Source organism: Corapipo altera, unplaced genomic scaffold, assembly GCF_003945725.1.
Source record: "Corapipo altera isolate COAL_440 unplaced genomic scaffold, ASM394572v1 63, whole genome shotgun sequence".
NCBI lineage: Eukaryota > Metazoa > Chordata > Aves > Passeriformes > Pipridae > Corapipo > Corapipo altera.
The window spans coordinates 1,176,672-1,201,878 of NW_020884928.1; the positions used below are offsets into that span (position 1 = coordinate 1,176,672).

At 37.8% G+C, this 25,207-nt stretch overlaps 1 protein-coding gene across 18 annotated transcripts in view; it reads right to left on the reverse strand.

The window, feature by feature from the left end:
* KIAA1217 (KIAA1217 ortholog) overlaps positions 1 to 25,207 on the reverse strand; it is a 353,867-nt gene that overhangs the window by 102,114 nt on the left and 226,546 nt on the right. The window lies entirely within an intron of this gene.

Genomic DNA, 25,207 nt, shown 5'->3' on the forward strand with positions numbered 1-25,207 from the left:
AGAGAAGAGAAGAGAAGAGAAGAGAAGAGAAGAGAAGAGAAGAGAAGCATTAAAAATAAATGAAGGAAACACATGTGGCAGGGAACAATATGCTCTATCAATACCTAATATGCCATATTCTCTGAACTCTTGCTGGACTCATTTCAGGTGCACTACATGTGGTTGTATGTCAAAGAAATAGAGAATAGTCTTCTAATATAAGAGTTAATTGCTGAAAATTGAACCATACAGATGAATATATATATATACACATATATATATATATATGTATAGCAACCATATCTGACATGATATGGCAAAATATGCATTCCTCATAAGAAATGATAGAACTCTTGGCTGGAGTTAGCAGCAGTCATTATACTTCTGTGTTGGTTTCACACTTACTACAGAGACATGGAATCCTTCAAGCAGAACTCAGAAATACTATATAACTCTTGATTAACCCCAATTTAAAAAATAATAAAAGAAACTACGGTATGATTATAAAGTCTTCTCCAATGACATCTCTCTGTACTATTCTACATCTCATCTTAAAGGCACAGAACGGGAAAATTTGCTAAAAGGGGTTTAAGGGCCAAAAAAACCCAACCATTGTTTCCCTCCAACACATGAGTGCTAATTGGAGGGGAAATTGCCTACTGCTGTTTAAGTCTGCAGAGGTGGAGGTCCTGTATTTTCCTTACACTTCATTTGCCTATGGGGTAAAAGAGATTTTGCACAGTGCTCCAAAAAAACCTTCTCTAAGCAATCCATTCCTCCTCCAACCAGAATCAGGCTCCCACAACAACTGCTGCTTCCCAGTTCAGAGCACGCAGGCAAAGAAGTGCAACTGCTTTGATAACAAGGATGTCATTGTTAAAGAATCTTATTTAGCAAGTAATTATAATGCCAACATTACAATTAAGAGAGTAATTCAAAAAATCTTCTGAATTTTACAAACCCAGAGGATATGAGCATGTGAGAGCTGATTCTGGGGACGAGATAAGCAACATATAAGTATGCTGTGATTTTTCATGTTTTTGTCTGTTGGATACTTTGGAAGGGCAGTGCCATTTTATTTAAAGAGAACAATAGATAATTTTTCTCCCTATGATAAGTGCATAATTCAGAATTGTTCAAGTAAAATGTGATTTTTACAAATAAGCTATTTATGCAAACACAGTACAAATTAAATGTAGCCTTCCGGCAACAACTGGATAAATTCCAGTTCCAAACCACAAAGACAAAAACAGTCTGTTGCTAATGTCTCAGTAATACTGAAACTGTATTAGTGTTTTTCATGTTTTTATAATGTCACCACCCCACACATGCAAACCTGAGAAGTCCTCTTTGGCCTTTATTAAACTATTCTGTTAAAAAAGAAAAAAATGGATTCTGTAAGGACTAAATCCCAATGCCAGATACACAAGACTTCCAAGGGAAAAAATCATTCTTCCTGCATGTCATGTTTGTTTGACATGCAGGCATCGTTACACACCAAGACCACACTTCAGAAGGGACATTACTCTGCCCAATGGCAGCATTAAAAAGTGTGCAACAGTGGCCCTTCCTAAAGCCATTGCAGAGGATCAACCTGAGCTATTTAGTTTCCTCAGAGGCTGTCACCTCATGGAGAATTACAACTCTGTCACTTTTCTCTGGACTTTCCTAGTCCCAAAGGAAGTGAAACATCAATGTCGACCTAAGGGTGGGTAAGGAAATAAGGATGCTTGAGGAAACCTGAAACACTTTCCACAGTCAATCCACAGAAAATGTTGCCTGTATCCCTAACTTTCCCCCTCTTCTCATCATAACATGGTATTTATTTTAATTTTAAAGCAAGGAGATAAATGAAGATTTGCAGTTAAAATATGTAAAATCAGTCCACCTTTGATCCATAAGTCTCCCCCTGTCTTATGAGAGTTGATCTGAAATCAATGGATGTGATGCAGGATTAAGAGTTAGTGTTCTCTGAATAAATACGGTCTTGCAGGAAAAAATAAACCACACAGAAATCAAGAACCACAACAGCAGTGCAGCAGCAGGCTTCTCCAATTCCTCCATAAGGTTAAACAAGGAGATAAATGAGGCCTCCAAGGTGTCATGTAGCAAGCTGCAGATCTCCTAAAGAAGATCCAGACATGCCAGTATGGGAGAAATATAATTAAGACCATTACTGCAGCCCATATAAAGACCTTATTATGAAAGAAATTTGAAGACATTTGGGTCTGAATCCAAACCTGAAACATGGCTTCCTTTGGAACTTTCCAAAATATTTCTTAACTGTCTGCATTTCTGTCCAAACTCAACACTACACTGATGCTTTCATCAGCACTCTGATGACCTCAAAGGTATTTAAAGAGGGAAAACAATAATGATCTATTTCTTCCTTTACTTCTAGATTGTAGGGGAATATTAATTTTTTTCCATCTGTGGGCATGCACATGGATATATATAGTCCACAATGATGGGAAATGAATTCAAGAAGAGCTTTGCTATTTCCAAATGCAGCAAGAGCTGCAATCTTTCCCACCCCAGAGACAGGTTCCTGGGACAATCCCATCTCCTGCTTCCCTCCCTGACTCTGTCATTGTTCTAGAGAGATGAGGCATCAAATCTAATACCCAGCATGAGGGGAGAAACAAGGTGTTGGAGCAAATCCCACAGAAGATTAAAAAACCTGGACTTGACTTACTAAGAAATAAAGAGCTGTGGAGTGCAGAACACTCAACTAATGTGCTCTGAGCAACCTCTGCTGGCCAGTAGATAGGATCCCATGTCTCCTCCTAAATGGAGTTGTACAGAGCCTGTGATGTTCTCCTATATGAGTGCAGATCCTTAGCTGGCTTGAATGAACATTACTTGACCAGCTCTAACAGCACGTGGAAAACCTACAGTGAGGTGGAAAAATTATAAGGATTTCCACTGTCTGTTAGCAAATACCCTCAGAACAAAAAGACTCCTGTTGAAACTATTGTTGAGTCTTTATGAGTTGTGAAAGCAAATAGCCAGGATACAAGAAGTACCAATGCTTGCACATATTGGACTGGCATGCAAAGAAGCAGATTGATACAGGCAGGTGAACATATAAAGATAATATGCAAAAAATCAACAAAAGAGCATAAGTAATTTTCTCTGGAAAAAGGTGGAAAATATTAGAGGCCAAGGAGAGTGGAAGCCGAGGCTGGGACAGAGCACGCAGCCAAGGAACAGTTGCAGAGCATCACTAATGGCAGGTATGAGCAGGAAGGGGTGTTACATGGAGAAAAACTAATTTCGGGAGCCAGACATTATTGTAGTGAGAAAGGTACCAGAGACAAGGGAAACAGCTGTAAAATATCTTCCTTTTGAACTTTAAACCTAAATGGAGCAAGTGGTGGCCCTGGAAAAAGGCGTAGAAAGCTAAGAGTCAAAGGAGAAAAGCAAAGTTGCCAGGAATGTGCTGGATGTCATCAAACAAAGTCGTAAGAAAAGTCTGGTGAATACCACTTGTAAGGTAGTACCCAAAGGATTATCGCACAGCAATTTAGGGAGGACAAGGATTAATACCTTGGGGCTGACTGATTCTATTAGTCATTATCCCAGAGCCCTCAAAGCAAGGGTGAATGAACTTCAAGTCTGCCTTATGGGATCTGCTTGCTAAGCAGATCAAAGGAAAGTATTCACCATTTTAAGCAGGATCAGGCCTGTTGAACGCTGAAATTCTAAGTCTCCAGAGGAAAACGCAGATGCTTGAGACATTTGTGTTGGTGATTTAGTAGGAGACATCTGTCCCCCTGAGTCAGTCTGAAATAATGTCACAGAAGGGTGTTAGGAGCACAATGTGCTCCCTCCGCAGGAATGCAGCACTGCTGTTCTTGCTGGCAGTGACATACAAGCTGAAGTGCCTTTTCACTGAGGTACTGGCAGTGCTGCAAAAGAGGAGAAATCAAGGCGCGTGTTAAGCTTTCCCCCTTTTTTCAGTCTGTGTAATATGCCCTTGATTTATGCTTCTGATGGATTTCAAAAGGGAAGTCCTTACAAAAGCAGAGTACATTAAGCATACTACATTTATCATGGGTCACCCAGGAAGATGACACAGTTGTTGAGACAAGAAGTGGCTAAAATAAGAGAAAGGGAGGAGTACCGTATGAAGTAAAGGTGGGTTAAGCCAGGACCCCAGGACATTACGATGACAATTAGTGTTCTGTAGGTTTACAGTCTCTGGGTGAAATCCTGCAGAGACATGCAATCACTGAAGCTGCAGGGAAATGATAATGAGAACACAAAGGGCCAGAAATGAGTATGTAGATGATGATATACAACTAAAGGAGATGCTGACTCATAAGTCCTCTTAAACAGCTTGAAAATGAAGGAAGGAAGGAAATGAGGATCAACTGCCTATTTCCTGTGCACAATGGTTTTGTGGGGAGGATACAAGAAAATGGTGTTTCTCAACAATGCTGGGATGGGAAGAGTCAGGATAGTAATTCAGTTGGGATCAGGCCAGAGAGGTTCTTCCAGCTGAAATGTTAAGCAGACAAGTATCCGCCAAAGGAGGGAAAGGGTGAAGTCTGTTATCACATGAAAACACAGTCAATGTACAGGATCAATTGTTGGCAATCTACAAGACAGCATTTAAACAACTGCAGGGGGGAGGGGATGGGAATGGCCAATGACAAACGGTTCAAAAGGAAGCATGGAAATGAAAAGACCAGCAAAATGTAAACCAGGAATGCACTCAGAGAGATAGCAAGGAAGAAGTCTGCACAAAACATTAGGAGGTCTTATGTTTCAGGATTTACATTTTCCAGCACACTCTACCTCTACAGCACCACTCAAACTGCATACGTTCTTTGGCTCAAACTCATTGAACATTACAGCTGAAAATGGTATGTGTTAGCCGGGCAAACTATTTTGGTTTTGATTTCCAAACAAAAGAAAAAAAAGAAGGCTCTTCTCTTCATTGTTGTTTTTCTCTTTTTCTCAGTTTTTGTAAAATAATAATAAAACAAGTGCTAAACCCCTGTATTTCATTTAAATTTAGTGAGGATTAAAGCTAAGATATTATTTTACATAATTTCATATATTTAGTAAATGTGAAAAGCAAACACCTAGAATTAGACACATAAAAAAATCCTCAAGGGAATCCAGATCATAGGCCAAACCATACTTTTTAAGAGATATAAAGTAGTTATACCTTTAAAGTCAAAAACAGTCTGGTATTCAAGAGATTCAGAAGTTCTCCAAGGTCACACAGTCTCCCCCCTTTTCCTGTCTCTCCAACCATGTGGAGATGGTGTGTTGAAACACCTTATTTTTGCACTGTCTCAACATAAAGTATTGTATCTCTACTCCAGCTCACTTGCAACACCAAGGGAAAACATAACTTCTTGTTCACCTTAGATGACTTTTAAGTCTAGGGATTTTTAAGGAAGAACCTGCAGGGTATTGTATATTTCGGTACTGGCTTTATGCTTAAAGTATATAATTAAGCACATAATAAGGAATAATCATATGAAAAGTCCATGAGACTATTTTCATTAACAAAGTTAGGCATGAACAGATTGTTTGGCTGTCCTTGGGCCCTAACAACTACAGAGATGGGTGCTTATCAGACTTTTTCCACATTTCACATAAAAGTAACCAATACATAAAAGAAATTATTTCTGTGTTTATGATTTGTCTGTCTCCTGCTAGGGAATTTAAGTATCACTGTGCAATGCAACACTGCAAACCCAGACTGGTGCAGGCTGAAGAAAAAACGGTGATTTGGTCTAGTTTCTCTAAGGAAATCTGAACCTGAGCTCAATCTATGACTCTTGCATCACTCTTTTGTGATGTAAAATTTTGTATATGAAAAGCCTCCACTGTACAGACCTAGAATACTGAAAACACAGTGGCTGAAGATCTCAAAGTTGGTTGCCTAATGAGGCTTAGAGTTTACAAGGAGGTACCTAGCTGTGCGTTCTACTAGTTCTGGTAATATTTGCATGGAACAGACCAATTTTGAATTCATTTGGGCGGTTTCAGCCAATGACATGTAATATCTGAGATATCTGACAATGTGAATATGGATTCATACACTAAATTTTACTAAGTGTCAAGAATATTGTTTACCATTTTTCTGTAATTGTCCCACAGTTAGAAATTGGGACAATTAGACAAATACAGTATCTTTGTTTCCAATAGTCTGTTTTTCCTATTGTTCACTCCATCCTATCTTTATCATCTCTTCTTGGAATCACAATATATTGCTGAAGATAAACAACAAAAAATATTATAAATCTTTATAAAGGAATAAAAAAACAACGATGACCTAAGAAGGAAAAGATTTTAATGAGCTGTCTCCAGTATTTTGAAAAGTAAGTAAGAATAATAGGGAAAATATGATGTTTAAAGAATATAGCTGTTTCTCTCATTTTTCTGCGGTATTTTTCTCCCAACTTTATTTAAACAACTGGCTGACCTGGTTATTCATACAATAACCATCACTGAAAAGCACAGTATGGTGTATACAATGGACAACTGATGGTCTACTGAGAACAACACCCTCTGAAATGAAGAAAAATACATGAACTTGTCATCTTCCGTCCCTCAGAATTAATTGTAATGTTTCTTTTATAAATTCTTTCTTTTGGACTTTATTTTGATCTTCAATATTGATTAAGTGTACCTAATTTTCTAGGCTGTGATCAGCTCATCCAGTTAAACCTTATAAAAGCTACTTGAAATGATACAAATTTGGATTACATCCTATTCAAAATTCTAAGGTTACAGTTGTTGTTCCCCTGCCCCAAAAGTAAAAAAAAAAAATAAAAATTATACACTAGTTACTCAGAAGACAGCATAAACAAAAATGTGTACACACATTTTGTTCCACCTTTCTGCTGTGTACCATGAAAATAACTTTAATGGACACATTCTCTATCAGCTTAAAGCTCACAACTCCAAATGATGGGAACTGTAGGTCTTGGCCAAGAACCAACATTTTAACTACTCCCCTAGAAAACTTTAGGAAAGAGTTCATGCAGTATAGTACCTGCCTACGTCAGGATGCCTGGGGACTGCACCCAGTAGCCTGGTTTTCTGCTCAGCTCTTACGAAAAACCAAACCCTACTCAATTTATGTGCTTCAATGTTCTGAATTTCTTTTAAGAAAATAAGTTGTAGAGCAGAAACAATTTAGAGAAAACTCATCAAGGGTAACCTGGGTAAGAAAAATCAATGGATAACTGTAGTGGCAACCTCATTCCTTGAAAAGTGTTCTCTTACCAACTATTTCTAATATACTAAAGTGTTCTCAGAAAACTTTGTAAATTCTGTAAATCAGAATTCCCTTGACCACAGAGAAATGGGTGAATAAATTTAGTCCAGTCATAGCTTTCTATAGTCTGAGTGTTAAGCTCTGGTTCCCATTTCAGTCCTTACAAAACCACTCTTCTTGTCCTTCACCCACCATATACAACAGAACTCACAGTACCTCTCTACCTTACATGGCTTTTGCAATAATTAACTCAAGAATAGTTTCCAGCATACTGCAGGGAAAACTGCTACAGAAAAGTATTACATTTATACACCACATTAAGCTTGCTCTTAACCTCTTGTAAGGATCAGTGTCTCAGCACAGTAGGGAGGTTTTGCTAAGGACAGTCTCCTACATTTTCCCTTAGAACACCTAAAACTTTGAACTACAACATCAAACATAAAAAGCCTACCTGTTTTATTATTAACTGAATTTATTACCTTCCACCCTTTCTTAAACACACACTTGTCATTTACACAATTACAAGAGAGATATGAGCTCAGAAATGCCTTTGTGCAGCATATACCAGTTTACACTTGAATAGTTATAGAGTAATTAGAGTGGAATCCGGCAGAATAAGTCAGTCTTATTCTCTCATAATATCAGTTATCTAAGTGAGATAAATATTAAGTACATATAATGTTATACACAAACAGTGAAATTCTGCAAGGTCCCGAGTGAATTCTGTTTTTGATACAATCAGATATACAACCACTGCTATGGTGCTAGGGGCTAATTAACTCCAGCCAACTCTAGGCTATGGAAAATTATTGTGGCATCACTATTGCAAAACAGCACTGTAACTTTTCATTGATAAGGATATTTAAATATTAATTACAACTTCAGATTTATATATAGATAATAAAATATTATATATTGTTCAGATGTTGTTATTGCAATATGTTTTATTATGTATTGCAAAACTTTCTTCTTAAAATTATCTACTTACATTTGAGAGATACAATGTAAAACCAATAAGAAACCAACCATAACATCAGCTCGTTAATCAGAAATGTCAGTTTAAATATATCCCATTTGGAAACAAAGACAAATGCTACTGGCTTTATAAACCTTACAGAATAGGGAATAAAGCTAGAATTGGATCTCAAGAGTTGATGTCATAATTGTTCACAAGCCAACAAAGGGCTTTAAAACTGAAAAGAATCTACAGCATATAAAATGGTTTCCAACTTGTAAGGGGCCAGGCCCTCTGCCAATGAATAATACTTTTCATTACAGTTTAGGTTTTTTCCCAAGGACAAGGTGGGGGAGGGGATATAACACATTCATAGAGAAAGGAATGTGCAATTCCATATTCTTATGTGCTACAAAGAGAGATGTATTTCTAAAATCTTGTTTACTTGTATTGTACATGTCTTCTCTTCAAATGCTTAAATGTTTCCCAGGTTGGGATCTTTACATTTTAACATCTTCGTTCATCAAAAAGCTTTATAGATGCAGTGGTAGCATCACTCATAAATGACAAAGTATCAAAAATTAGGAGTAAGCAAGTCTAATATCCCTGGAGGTGTCTTGAACAGGCTGAATGGAGTTCTGGGCAAACTGGTCTATTGAAAAGCGTCTCTGCCCATGGCAGGGGGGTTGGAACTAGATGATCTTTAAGGTCCCTTCCAAACCAAACCGTTTTATGTTTAATATGAGCCAACAGATAGATCTTCTGCATATCAGAGGGAGAGGCAGTGAAAAGAGTATGTATATTTGAATTTTCTCTTTGCTGATTTACTTTTCTTTTAGCATATATGCACATTTTAGCACATAGTATTCTCAGAACTGCTGAAAATTCATCAAATCAAATGTTAAAACTTTGACATGAAGTAAGCATTAGTAGACAAAACCAGATAAGCAGAACATAGCTGCTTCTGCTCTTGTGTGAATATTCAGTGACCTCATATTCCTCAGTGCTTTCTCTCTCCTCAATTCAGCACAAGACAATGTTATCTGTTCAAACAAAAAAGGTATTTGAAAAAATATTTGAAAAAACTGTGTCTCAGACTTTTCTAATTACATGGCACAGCCTTCACTAGCCAATAAATACTGTAGCCAGAACATAATGTAGGTCTGTACTTGAGATTATTCATTTGCCTGGTTACTGATACTATTGAAAGCACATGTCTCATGATTTACAGGTATGCATACAAAAGGAATCCTGACTCCACAGAAGCTCGTGGAATGTGTTTTACTACAGGCATCCCCACAGGTCACCCTCTTTAAGCTTCAAAAATAGATTTAAAAGATTCAAAGTGAAAAAAGAATGGGTTCTAATGTATTGTTCTTTCAGGAATTTTCTGAGAATAATTCACTTTTTCAACAAGTGATTCTGTAGGACTTATGAAGCAAAACATAATGGCACTGGTCCTTTTAGATGTGTCTGAATATGGGTGAAGGTGCCTAATCTTGTGAAAATAATTGTGTTCTTAGACTCTGCAGACATCATGTGGTAAACTTTTGCCTGCTCTGTCATAGTGTTATCTTGGAAACTAGAAAATAATTCCTATTTTGGCCATGGAGCAATGCTTACTTTTTTTTTTGGTCTCTATTCCCCATCCTTCACTTGCCTATTTTTTTGGATACAAATATAACTTTTTTCTCCAAACAGCCATGATGTGTATATTGTCTATTTCCAAACATCAAGACCTCCTATTCTCTGATGCAGCTGTTAGCAAGGAAAACTCTGTGCGTGGTAGGTTACAGCATCTAAGTGTGCATTGCAGAGGTGCATAAGTTCCCTTCAATGTCCTCATAAGATTATCTTCTTGCTTGGACTTGTATCAATTCTGATTGAGAGAAATCATGACCCTGAGATATACTGAGCAGTGCCATACTATTCAACATGCTGTTCACAGCATAAACTGATGACACAGGCATTGTTGTTCCCAGGAATAATCTCCACATTGACTAACTGGAAAATATAGCTCTTAGTCTCATCCACTCAGAAAGGAGATGCAAAGACAGTTTATGTGGCAGATAATAGTTGTATGACAAATATTCTATACTATAGGATCCTTTAGCAGATTGCTTTTTTTAATCCTGAAGGTTTTGAGCAAAAGTAATTCAAAACTAAAGAGATACGCTGATTTGATTGACTCAAAAGAGAATACTAAATTCTTATGAAGAGACGAACATATTCAAGACTTCTATTCACATTGACTGCATTACCCTATTATCCCTTTAACCCTCTTAAACGAGTTCCCATCATCAGTCATTTTTCTCTAGTTATTGAAATTCCCAGAAATATCATTACTTCTCTATTTCCAAAAATCAAACAGAAAACCCAGCCTGACAATGAAGGTGGATTAAGGAGAATTCTGTGAAAGCAGATGTTACAGGGAGTTCACTGAAGGTTAGGTAGTGTAAGAAAGCCAAGTGGAAAAAAAAATCCAGTGTATGATCATATCTGCTCTGACATGCATTGACTGAGCTTTCAGTTCAGTTTATCTCAGGAACTGAATAAATGGCTAGTAATTTCAATAGTATCCAATAAGGCAAGAGTGTAAGTTGTACACCATTGCTGAAACAAATAAGATTAGGTTTCATTTTTCTGAAGGAACACTGAATTCTAAACAGAAATAATAATTTCATTATTTCAGAATCTATTAATAAATAATTTCATGTGATATATCTTTCTGTCAGAGCTCTAACAGAAGAAAGTAGGGCATAAGGAAAGGACCAAGTAGCAGCAGTACCTAGATGTCTCTTCTGATTCACTGGTAATTCAAGAAATTGATGATTCCACAGACTGCTCTGGGATGTGACTGACGGAACTGTTTGTTGATTTTATAGGTAATGGTTTAGATTCATTCCCAATATCCATTACTTTTTCTTATAAATTTCATTTAAATGTCCCTGTCTGGAAAATTGAAAGCTTTTAAGAGATTTCTCAGGGAGGAATTTGAGGTACTAAATGGTAATAATTGTTAGTACAGCATTTACTGTATTTTGGAACTCAAAAGTGTGAAGTTTCAACGCATATGGCCACTTGTTTATATGACATAGGGATAATTCAGTATCAGATTACATGATTTATAGATTAATGGTCTAAAAATCTAAAAAAAAAATTGTTTCTTCATTAAAAAGCTAGACCCTTCTTAGTAGAGGTTTGACTTATAAGGGTAAATAGAACTCTCCAAAAGTATTGCTTACACTGACAATTACAAAGGTAACTTCTGTGCTGAAGGAAGACAAATTGTTCTACCAAGAGGAATGAGAGGCAGACAGTAGAATAATATGAAGAAAAAAAAACATAAGTGAAGGACATCCAGAAAAATATGTTTCTAAATTAGCTAGATATTATTTTTTCATGCTTGAAAAGCAAATGAAAATTAAAAAAAAATATGTTTGTGTGGTCTAAGAGTACAAACCCCCCAGAGATATCTTTAAAAGCATTCTGTAGACAATGCCAATTTGAAAAGATATTCTCCCATCATGAATCCTTTCAATCTAGTTAACTGAGCCTGCATGTTCTCTTTGCATGAAATACTTTAAGGAAACTTGGAGCAACAACTATTGTGAAAGTGGGCAACTCTCTTTTTATGGCTTAGTAAATACTAAAAAAATGGTAACATATGGTCTAGAATAAATCCTTTTTATATAGCATTTAAAATGGGGAGGGAGGGAAGGGGAAACAAAACAGTACTTACCCTTTGAGACCTTTCTTCTGAGAAGCTACGACAGATACCCGCTTATTAAAGTCTGCAACTCCAGCTGCAGTATTTACTGTGCAAGGACTGAGAAAGGTGTGTTAACGAGGCCCAAGTAACAGGCAAAACAGTTTGCAACCTCCTGTTACTTTGTCAAATGTATACTCCAAGCAAGCAAACAAACAAACAAAAAACCCCTACCAAATGTTATCCTTCACAGGGTGAACAAACCGATTTTCAGATGAGCCCTCAAATTCTGGACCACACATTACTGGGTGGGATACGCCTGGTTTCAGCTGCAGGGATGATGAGGCAAGCAGCTATCAGCCACTTTGAACATCCTCAGCTCCTTGAAGCAGAGGCCATAAAAGCCATGTTATGGCTCAGATAAGTTAAGCTGGCTACAGATCTCTCCTAAATTGCCTCACACTGGGCAGTTTGAAGGAGCTATGAGCAGTGGGGGACTGAGCTTCAGCCACACACCCTTCACCTGCTGGGTGTCACCTGTAGACCTGCATATGTTTAAATCTGGGGGCAAATCCCCAAGCAGCAATTTTTGCTACCTCTCGAGCTATATTGATACATGTTGGTGCAGGGCAGATCACCAAGTGAAAGAAGGACACAGCAGCTCTTTCAGTCATGGCCCCTGTGATGGCACCTCAAATGCACTTGCATGCATTGCTGCATCAAATGTTGTCATCACTTATGGGGGGAACTATATGACAATATATGGAATAGATTAATTTTCATTTAATTCACATGCAAAAAGAAGAAAAGTCAGTCACATGTGAAGAGCCAGGTATTTCTCTCTCTCTCTCTCTTTCTCTCTAGACTGCCAAAAACCATCAGTGGGGCCAGGAATATCTGCATCTAACTGACTATCCCTAGCATTCACATATGCCTTATGAATTATCTGGTATTTCCTGAGTGCTTTTAATAGTTGCCTTTTTGGCTAAAAGCATAAAGTAGTGCTAAAGATACTAAACATACTAAAGTAGCATAAAGATACTAAAGCACCGGAAAAATTTTTCCAGAGTATATGATCTTTTTGGGTTAGACAGAGTGCATCTCTTCCACAGTCAAAACTGATGCAGCACAAAAAAGGGAAAATCAGTAACTGTGTAAATGGAAAAGTCTTTCTAGTGGTATGGAATAGCGGGATCAGGAAGGGCAACACTTACTTTGACCAGCATAGTTTGCAAAGGGGGTCTTCCACTTCTTTATCATGGGAAGTGAAATAGCAATAAAAGTAAACTGATAAATACCTGCAGAAAATGTTATGCAAATTACTGCAAGTACAGTCACAACTTACCACCTCAAAGTGCTGCATTCCTAATGCCTGAATCTGCTATTTCACAACATCCTGTATTAACAGCAAAACACATGTTCAAGTTGCATCTCTCCATTTTTGTGCATATTCTTTCCGGACTAGGCTTAACTCATTAGAACTAAGAAAAAACCCAGAGGCAATTTACATTTCCTCTGTCTATTGAAAAAATAGAAGCCTCACAAGAAACCTTTTATTGGTGTGCTAGTGGGGAAAAAAATTTAGAAGGCAGAAATGGGATAAAATCCTTCTAGACCTCTTACAGTTGTAAATTGGCCAATTCAAAGAATAATTTCTAAAGCAACAGACCATGCTTCATCTCTTTTCCAATTACTATTTTCTGGTTAATAAATATGACCTCCCTAGCAAGTACTACATCTTTCCTAAGGCACTGTACTTTCAAAAAAAATGGAATTTTAGTAAACTTACTGACAAAAGAAACACATTTCAGTATTAAAGTATAAAATGTTTGCCAACTATGTTTCAGGCTATCATTCCTTTTCTTGATTTTCTTATGTTCACTGGAGTGGTTCAGAGGAGCACATAAAAATGCTTACTGTGAAGAACACATTTTGCTGGAAGGAAGAAGTCAGCTATTCATACAGTTGAATTCAGTGACACACAGCTGACGCAAAGTCTGAAGCATTAATGTTGTACTTTTATAAACTGCAAACAAAAGCCTGGAACTCTGAAAATTAATAGCTTTAACAGTCTGGCTTCTATAACAAGACTCACCAAAATGGTGTTAACTATCAATTATTAGTTTGATGCCATGGAGAATAAAAGAAATAATGTGCCCTATTACCAGCCTTAACTTAGAATTTTCACTGGCTGTTGTGTTTATGACAAAGAGGTCCACACTAATATACCTTAAATTACTTGCTAAATAAAGCATGTAGATTGGATCATACTATTTACGCTTCAGCTGTAACTGCTTGCCTTACCCAGAACCAAACAAGAGAGCCCCAATCTGCCAGTGAATATTCAGATCTTACAGAAGAAAACAACAACTGCTTGCTATTTACTAAAACGGAGACTAGGTATTAACAACAATGTACCTGAACTCAAACAGAGACATGTTTTGGTTCTCAAATATTGTCAAGCAGTCAAATTCTGCTAGCCTAACTCATGTTGAGCAGCGATTTTTCCTGCAGTAAATCTCTCTGAATTTCTAGCATTGAAAACAAACAAACAAATCCAGAGGCAGAGTGCTCACAAGAAACGCTCCAACTACTTTCAAGTAGGTGGAGGCACAGCTGGTGGTGTCAGATGTTTAGGGGATTTCTTCCGTATATTTTGTCTTCCCAGTTTTATATCTGTATTTTTATCATTCACTATTACCTTTACACTCCTACCTCTATTTTCTACAGCTAGTGATTCTTATGGCCATGTCTTACCCCTACGATACCGTGAAGACATGCAAAGTAAACATGTCACATGCATCTGGTGTCTGTGCATTCCCACAGACCACTGTAATAAAGGCTGAGTCTTGCCACAGAAAATAGCTCAGTGCCACACGACATGTGAAAGGGATCCCAATTTTCAAAGTGAATTGCTATTTTCTCTAAGGATTCACCTTTGCTGGTAAATAACGCCCTCATGCCAGCTTTGGCACTGAGAATATTCAATATCCAGTGTTCAATACTTTGCAACACTCAGTTACCACTCTAGAGGCACATGGTGTACCATGGGAACAACGGGTCTGGGGAGAGAGATGCCCTTAAAAACTTTATGCCCAGTGCTGAATGTACATGGGGTCACATACAGCAGTTACACAGCAGGGAGGGGTCTCAGCTACTTCTGCCTGGTGAGCTCTTCCAGGCCTGTTTGTAAGGAGGCCTCTTGTAACATTTTTAATAAGATGAAGCAGATACAGAACACACTGTTAATGATATTGCTGAAATACTTCAGTTCTTCAGCACGGCTGAATTATTCTGCACTGTGTCCCTCAAATGGTCTGAAACCTTCCATGTTTATACAAAACCAGATACCCCTTTGGGCAAAGAGCACTCCACATTTCAAAGCAAAGTCAAATACCAAAAAATTATTCATTTGGAACCACAGCAAAAGTTCAGGCATGTTACTGAGCAGATTTCACTGAAGGCTCTAATGATCTAATCAGGATGACTTAATTGCACTTGGCTTTGAAACCAAAGCACTGCGCCCAAAAAGGAGAGGGCTGTTCTACGGTACAGTAGCAGCTCCCAGCTGTAAGAGGAACTGAAGTGAAAAAGGATCCACACAGGCCACAGATAACTCCTTGCAGAAACTCCGTTGTCATAACAAGATCATCTGCAACTGCAAGCACAAACAACACGCCTATTTTTGGAAGTACACTTGATCTGTCACACATGTGGGGATCTGAACACCTTCTGAGAGAGAGAAAATGATGAGGTTGTGAACATTTGCACAACAATTTGTTTAAAAGCTTAGAAAACTTATGAATAATAATCTGGGCTAACCTTTCAGTAATTGCTTTCTTCCTGCTGTATAAAATATATTATTTGAAAACCATCATCGCTGCTGTCTTTTTTTACACGCTACCTCTTACCCAACACATATCTTGCAATTATATTGCAACTACGCTCTGAAGGAAGACCTGAAGACAACTTTTGAAAATTCTCTTTGTAAATCTGTAAACAAAAAAGAAATATAAAAACCCTATGGCCCAAACAGCCCCTTCTATTGATTAAGGTGGAGAGCAGCACTGCTTTTATTTTAATTCAAAGGGTTCAACAGTTCTTTGTTCATATGACTATTTCTCCAGTCTGCTACTCTATTATTGGAAAGATTTCACCTCCAAGTAACATAAAAAAGCAGAAAAGCTAGTATCCCACAACCTGCTATTATAAATTTTCTGATTGTTTAAAGAGATGAAAAGTAGAAATGCTCACATTCCTCCTGAAAATTAAAACTCACAAACCAAGATTTAGTTAAGAGGAACCTACTAGTCTGAACACAGGCAATGGTGCTAATACAAATTAATTTCTGTTAGAATAAAGCACACATCACAAAACCAAAACAAACCAAAACAAAAAAGCCAACCAACACCTATTCCACTGGATAGTTTTCCTCATGTAAAAACACAGACTCCAAAGAGTGTGCATCTTGTCTTGATTTCAGGATGTTTGGATCTCGACTAAAGTTGGGAAATCCTGCTTACTCTGATGAATAATCTCCTCAGGCTATTAACTAGATGGTTTCTCTGGGTCTTCACAATTCAATGCTCTTTTGAAATTGGGGAAAACAGAACTAGAAAAAACCTTTAAGGAGCAATTCCTTCAATTTCTGTTGGGTAAGCAGTGCCATCTTCCTCGCATTACTCAAGAGTCCCCTGCTCCTACAAATCCCAAGGCCATGCAGGCTCTCCCACTCCAAGTCATATCCAGAGGTCAGTATTGGCTGAATATCTAAAACAGCTCTCAATTTCTGCTGAGGTCGGTGCTCCACACGCCCAAGTCCTCAGGATCTTGCATGGTCCATGGTCTTTGCTCCTGCACGTACATCATGACATCTGGCTGCACTGAAAATTGCTTTATTGCTTTGAGTTAATCAGTTCATGCAGATCATTTTGTACTAAGAACATTGTTGACTATTTCCCTATCTTGTACAATATGCAAATTTATCCCACTAGCTGATTTTACTGTTTTCTTTGAGCTGAAGCCCCAAAAAATCCCACAGTTTATCATGAGTAAAACTTCCCATAATTACTGGATGCACTGAAAATTCATGTCACCAGCCTAAAAAAGTAAGTGGAGTTGATTACAGCTCCTCCACTCTATGCAAATTTTCTGGAACACTGGGAGTTTCAATGTTCAGCTAGTAAAATTATGTAAAAAATTGTTATGTCTCTATCATTAAAAAAAAAATCAAATCACAAAGAGTGTAGGAAGAAAACAACCTAACCTAAACAGCAGTCAATATAAGTAAACTCGTTAGACCAGATACCAAGAGGACAAGACCAACTCAGAGAAAGGGGCATAATTCTGTCTCTTAACAATGGAAAAAAGGAAGAAAATAATGAAAACAGCTTAGGTATGGGCATAGTGCTGTAATGAAATAAAATAAAACTAAGAAACCCGAAGCAACTAAGCATATCAAAAATAAGGAGAAAGATAAGTAGTAGAATATTGGGTCTAAAGAGTAATAGTTCTTTGGCTGACAGTGCAGGTTATCTTTCAGAAATGCAGAACATGACACATCTGTGGAAGGTGATCAGACATGTTTCCTGGACTTGATCTGCAAACAATATTGTTAAGACTTGAAAGTTTGATAAAAAATAAAATATGCTGTTTCCCTGCAAAGAAACTGGAAATGCCCAAACAAAAGTAACAGATAACAAAGGAGAAAACATTTGAAGGTAAAATGTGCACCACAACTCTATGTGTGAAATAAGAATAAATAAACTTGCACTAAGTGCCCCATAAGGACATTCCTCTATCAAAAATGCAATTCTTCTTTTTTCCATTTCTAGTGGGACTAGTTAATTAACCAGGTTCGTCACAATAATCCTCTACCACATCAACAAAGGTGTACAACTCATTTTACTAGACTAGGGAAAGATCTCCGAGTTTCTGTTGTTATAAAGGAAGTGTGTAAATGCATGTGCATACATATTCAGGTAATTGATTCCTTACCTGGTTGTTGGACCATTAAAACCAGAGATTTTACTGGCAGAATACAAAAAAATTGCAAGACATAAACAAATAAACAAAGTGTTCTAAAGCTGGAACTGCTGCTTTTGACACCCTAAATGCCAAATGCTTTGAATTCAGGTGCACGTGGAGCACAGTGACAGATGTGAGATCTTTCTGTAGTAATTTTACAGGTAGACATGGTCCACACAGATCTGCCTGTTCAGCATATTAATATATTTATACATAGAACTCTATACTCATCAGTGTATATAATGATATATGATTACATTAGTATCTACACTCAATTTTTTAATTGTTTTCACTTGTGTATTGTCTCTACCTTTAATTTGACAGGCACTCACTTTGAGTTTTTTACCTTAGTTTCTTTGCCACAACTATCAATGAGAAACCTTTGAAAAATGTCTCCCTGCTGAACTAGGAAAATAAAATATTAACAGATAAAGTTTCTTGACCAAAGAAAGTTTAGCCTGTTGATAGATATTCAGTCTGTTTGCTGTTGAACTCAGTCACACTAGAAGATGGATCATTAACAATAAATCCATATCTGAGTTTATAATGATCTCTTTTCTGTCTCAGTGCAGAGCAGGTCAAGTACTATCTTTTTTAACCTATTCCAGAAAAAATAATGAACGGAGAAGATAAAAGAACTGCTGAAAGTTTCTGAATAGAACTTTCTGCTTCAGATCAACATTTGAAAATCATTCCCAGCTGTTACATCTGAATTCTTAATTGTACACAAGAGGTTGAGGAGAAAATAATCAGCAGATGCAGCTACAGTTTGTTATATCTGTGATTATCTATTCGCTTCATGATTTATGGTTTTCAACCACTTCTGGAGGGACTGGCACCAAATTTATTCTTCCAATACTGCTATCTGTGCACAAGTATTTAATGATAGGCTCCCTCACATATTCTATGGAATAATTCTTGAGTGCAGAATGCTATATTTCAATTCCTAGAGCTTGTAGTCTCAGAAAACAAACAAAAAAAATAAATCAGGGATTCATGGTGGCAATTCCAAGATGATAAAAGCTCAGCCCCACTCCCTGTGCTGTTCTGTCCCCTAAACACCTGTTCTCCCCAGAAATTCAAATACATTCAGGCATAAAGAATAAAAAAAAAAAAGAAAAGAAAGAAATGCACAGGGAAGAGAAGACGGGGAGGGCAGAGGCAAATATAGCAGTTTGAGTTATCTCTTCTTTTTTCCATCACCTTACATATTCCGTCTGCATACCCCATGTCTCAGACAAGTCTATAAAATTACACTCTACATGTGCTTCAACATGTTGGTTGAGGGAAGCAATTTACACAGAATTCAAGCCTGAACAGTTCTCCATTTACAGCCTTTAATCATAACGTCTTCCAAGCATGTTCACCTGAATGCTAGGAATAACGTGATGCTTCCAGGTGTGCTGAAGTGCACTGGAGTCTCCTCATGTCTGGTGAAGCCTGTGTGCAGACAGTGAGGGGGACAAGATGGACTTCGAGCTTACAAATGCATTAACAATTTAGTGTATAGGTCGATGGCACTTTCATGTCAGAGAGGCAAGAAAAATGGATATTTAACTCAGTAAATTTTGTTGCTCCGTAACACAGAAGCCATTACAATATGGATGAGATCTGGAATCTATTAAAAGACATAAAGGAAAATAAAAGCTAAACACATAAATAACTCATCTACTTGGAATTTCTTTTAAAAATATTGAGAGGCATTAGACACAACCAAGATTAAATGTCTGTAAAATATTTTTTAAAAGAAACATTTTTTTCACTGGGGCACATAAGAACAAAGCAACATCTAAAACCTCAACAAAGAAAAGCTTTATTACTTCTGCCTAGAAATTTTAGGCTCCAGCCTTAACTCACTTTGTTCCTCGTGGCTGTGGTTGGAAACTATAGCAGTTTACTTGGCATGTATCTTATCTACTATGGCAAAATATTCATTGAGGGCTAAAGATGCCTAGAGACTGAAACACCGAACCTTTCAAAATCAAGGACTAAATTTCAAGGATGCACTGAGTATACACTGGACCATGGGCGTTCCTCCTCAATGACCAAATATCATGTATTATTCAAGACAAGGTCTCTTTAAAACAGATGGATCAGTGGTATGGAAATGGTTCTGCGCAGACTGAAAATTTTTAACCATTAACTATAACCATGCAATGAAAATTAGTTCCAGTATGTTGTATTTTATGTAGGAGAACTTACATCTCATAAACTAAAAATCTTTTCTTGTTAAATTATTCTAATGGTCACTTAGCTATTTTTTGGAAGCTATCAGAATGAAAAATGTACATAAACAGAAATTCTGTATTTATACAATGGCGCTGATTCAATTAAACCTTTCTTTAGCAATATATTTTAGCTGAAATAGCTACATATGGAAAGCAGATGAAGCAAGCTAAAATTATTTTTTGAAGCTAAAATCTTAATTAAAAAAGCATATATTCAGTACAAACACATCTTCTGTTAAATATACCTTTGTTCTTCAGTGAACTGTGCAGTATTTCTCTGATCATGTGTACAGTCTATGAGCTCTAAACTAAGGCAGAAATCTATATGACTACTTAAATAACCACAATATATATGCTCCCCCAATGGCACTTTGTTTATAATAATTTATAGTTTTAACATTTCCGGACTACACAGAGGTGGTGGGTTAACATACCACCATAGCTCTGGACTTCAGACATTTAAAACAAACACTGGCTAATGACACAGCAGCGTGGCAGTGAATACAAGTACGAAAGGGCCACACAGCAAGTGTCATTCCCCTCTGCAAATGCTTGGGCAATGGCTAAAGATAAGATGACTCAGAATAACTCTGATAATTACACTTAAAAACTTAAAAATTAAGAACCTTATGATCACAGGTATATGGCAGGAGGGCAGGTAAACAAACACTCCCTAAGCAAAATGCTAGCGACCATCTTCTTTGGTTGTGTCTTGCAGTGGTGGATTCCTGGATTTCCAGACAGCAGAAGACAGGATCCCAACCTGGCTCCTGGCCCAGCCACTGGACCTGCTGAGCTAAAGGGCCTGGCCACTGGGCGAGGATGTGGGCTCCGTCAAGGCAGTAATTTAATATTTTGGACAGGATCCTGGTTTCTAGACATTGATGCATGTTCTGAAGAATAAAAACACAGTCCCAAAATATTAATTAAAAAAGCCACTTCCTCCTCTTAGCAAATGGGACATTGGACAATTCAGCCTGGGGGTCGCACAAGATGGCAAGGCTTGCCCTAGAGTGGCAGGCTAGAGTGAGCAACGAAAAGGAGGCAGCCAGGCATGGAAAGCCGTGTCAGATTCTCCCATACTTCCCTGATCCAAGAAAATCCTTGCCTCTGCCCTTGGACAGCAGAAGGCTGTGCCATGAGGAGCAGGGCAGGCAGCAAAGCTCATTCTGCCTTGCACCATTAAAGCATCAGCGGGGAAAGCTCAGAGGAAGACCTCTCATACCAGGATCCCTTCAACTTCTCCAGGATCGGCACCAGCATCTTTCCAGCTCCACCTGCCTGAACAGCTCCTGTCATCTTCTGCCTTTGTTTCCAGACAGGACAGGCATGAAAGATCAATGCAGGCTGTGAGGTACAACTGACTGTCATCAGGGGACTAGGAAGGGGAGAAATGGACGATCATCCTTCAGATGGGACAAGGGCTTCCAGTCTGAAATGGGCTCCAAGAAAACACCCGTGGTCTGAGGAGCAACTGGTCTCCTAAGCAGAACAAGGAACATCCCAAAGAGTCCTTTGCTACAGCAATAGTGGGTGATCAGAGAAAGGTAAAAGCAGTGTACTTGAGTACACTGAAGCGAAAACCCTCTGCAGGTACAAAAAGGAGTAAAACACACCTACTGCAAAGAGGACAGTCTGCTCCCCAGGAGATGCCCAGTATCTAGCCCAACAAAAGTACCCAAAGTTCCTAAAATAGTTAGTCTTTTAGTGTAAGTACTAGGTGAACTTTTCCTTCCAGTACAGAAGTTTCTATGATGCAAAAGATCCCATGCTGAACTTGACCTGAGCCCCATGTCTTTAATAGCAGAGGAAAAAAAGAGGACACAAGATTGATCAAGTCTTTTGAAGCACTCAGTGTCTGTTCTCCACCATAAAAGATGCTTTAGTAGATTTGACAGGACTTCTAAGTGTTGGAGACCATCTATCCATCAGGGTCTGACAACTCTCAAATTTGTTCCATTGAGGACACAGAGGTGATGTAGGAGCTTAGGCGCTGGAGCTCAGCAGGCTCTACTGATCCACGGATGCTAAGTTGAATAAGTGCCAGGAGTGAACCACAGGAGACAAAACAGTCATTGTGAACAAGCTCATAAGTGCACACTTGAAAGCCTTCATCTTCTGCTGCTTGATCTTATTTTTCAAAAAAGGAAAAAAAATATAATTTCACAACTCTAACACTGCTCTATCAGTGATGAGATAAAAGGAGAACATGTAACAATAAGCACTTAAACATTTGCCTCGTAAGCCATTAGTGAGCAAATGTAGCACTATGAAAACAGTAGGTCTGGACACCAGCAGCATTATCCTGCTCTGTGTGTCAAGGAATGCAGACTTGCTGTACAATGAAATTCATGCTGCCGTGGTCCACTTCATGCACTGGAAAGGGACCACTAGCCTACACAGGACTGCCCTAAAAACAGGTATGACCCCCACATATAAGGAAGCACTTTCAGAATAACATCATGATGGGATGACATTAACTATAAAACATTTATTCTCCTAAGCAGCCCAAGAAGGATGAATGAATAGGTCGTGGACTCAGTAAAACCGGGTTCGGTATAGATATAGAAACACTTTGGCCAGTGACAAATTTGGGACTCAGTTTCCCCACTGCAAAATAAAGCACAGTTCCCCAATCTACAGGGATATTGCAGAACTATAATTGTTTATTGAATGTGACAACTGTCAAAAACCTTACAGAAATCATAACTTACATTACTTATTATATGATTATTGTTATGCCTTGCCATCAGTTAAAGAGTTTTGTTTAGTACTAAGTTGAAATTTTTTTGCCTTGCATAATTAAGTTCAGGAAATTTGTGAAACCTTTTCTAGTTCTGCCACTGATAAATGACAAACTTTAAGATAATGGTTTAAAAAACATAAAGCGACAACAGACCATGAACTCCCAGTGATATGCTGCAGCCAATGAATACAATATATGAAGGGAATTCAAAATAACAGTAGGAAAGCAACATTACTCCTCTATATGGCTCTGACAGGACCATAAAATAATGCAAGGTTAGTTCTGGTGTGTGTCTATTTCAAAAGTAATGTTGAAAAACTTCAGCACACTCAGGAAAGAGCTATAAAATTCTGAATTATGGATGATGCCAGAGAAGTTCTCCCTGCAGGCTTCATTCAAAAGAATATGAAAAAGCGACTTGATCATGTAATATGGGTACCTATGAGAAATTTCTGATAAAAGAGTACAGTTCAATTCAGAAGAAAAAGAATGTGAGACAGGGGAGAAAAAAGTTATTATAGCAATCAGTTTGGTCCTAAAATGTAGAAATGAGTGTTTTTTAATATTAAGGTATATTTCTGGAGGTGAGACCCTAAGTTTAGTCGATGAAAAGAGCTGGGACTTCAGAAGGGCAAAAATTAGAGGCACAAGATTAGCTTTCATTTATATTAAAGTGAGCTTTAAGAACTGAAATTTGTGCATCATACTTTTATTTGTTACATATTACTAGGTCTGGTTACCAAGATATTAAAAAAAAAGAAAATCATAAAGGAAAAAGCACGGGATATAGGGGCTTGCAACAGTTTAACTAAGATGTTTAGCAAGAAATGATGAAAATCCAACACATTACTTGTGTTTTTCAGGAATGTTGTTTAATGTGATTTAAAGGTACCTGACTAACAGCAATAAAATAATTGCATATTCTACTGAACATATAGAGAAAAAACATTGTAAAGAAGGATGTCAAGTCAACTGTCAGTTGGTCAGTATTTGGGTTTTGCTGTGATTATGATTTGGTGTGTAGGACCATATCGACCTTCTCAACTGGTATCAGGGCACCACCTTTCTGGCTGAGTTTAGTTGCAGTGAGAACTTGTGACACATGAAAAAAGCATTCAACAAAAGCTCCAAGTCCATGCATTTTCTCTTCAATTCACAGCAACTAAGAATCCTCCTCACCAGTTGGGCTAAGCAGTTTGCTGCTGCAAGGTAAGGGCCCGCACAGGTTTGAATCCATTTTTGCGATGCAAAATTATACTGAGTCTAATCTTAATAGAACTGTCAAAGTGAAGCTAAACAGGTATTACCCTTGCATCCGCATCATGCAACAAGCCTCTATGCAAACAGAACAAAAGGATAGTGAAGCTTGGTTTTATTAGAAATTGGTCAGGCACTGATGAGACAGAGAGAAGTTTGTTTTGAATCTCGTTGTTTAAAGTTATCTGTGTTTCAACAGCCTTGTGGTTCCAAACTGAGCTACCTTGCTATTGTTCCAGGGCTATGTCATTAATAGATAAAGTCCTTAGCCTTTCTCCTATCTCCTGGCAGAAAAGACAGTGCCACCTACAAATACAGAATTAAAGCAAATGCCACTCAACCACATACAATAATCATCCACCCAAGCTCCAATTTAGTAATGAAACCAATTGTAAAAAGGAATCTTTTTGGGAAAGCCATATTTTCATCTTTTCTCATGACCTACACAGTGAAAACCACAGAAAGGAAAAGTTGGCTTGTTTTGTCCCCTGCATCACTCCAGTAAAACTAAGTTGGTTTAAATCAGGACTGCAGAAATCCAGCTAAAGTCAGGGACTGTATGAAGTCATGTCTGATTCCTTCTCTACCAGGCTATTCTGCATGAAAAAGTCTTGGGGAATCAACAGAGTTCACACTGAAAGGTCAAAATAACATTTGCTGTGTAATAGTATAGCTCACAAACATCTGTATGCATGATACACCCTGTGTTTAATTGGTCTGTTGATATGACTTGTCTTCAGTTTTATTAGCTTTCAGTTTTGCCCTATAATAGCCACAATGAGAACACTAAATTTCCAAACAACCCAGCTCTTGTAATCCTGCCATCATCAGTACTGCTTAGCTCTAGATACATCACTGTCTAATTGCCACAAATATAAATTTGTTTTTTTCATCAGTGGCAGTCCGCAGTCCTATCACCATGTAACAGCTATGTAACAGCTAAAAACACAGTCATGAGAAACTGTGGAGCTGACTCAGCTGTTCTAAGAACTCAACACAAAAATTTCCAAATCACTGTACATCCTGCCTGCTGGGTTTCCACAGAGAGAATAAAGAGAGT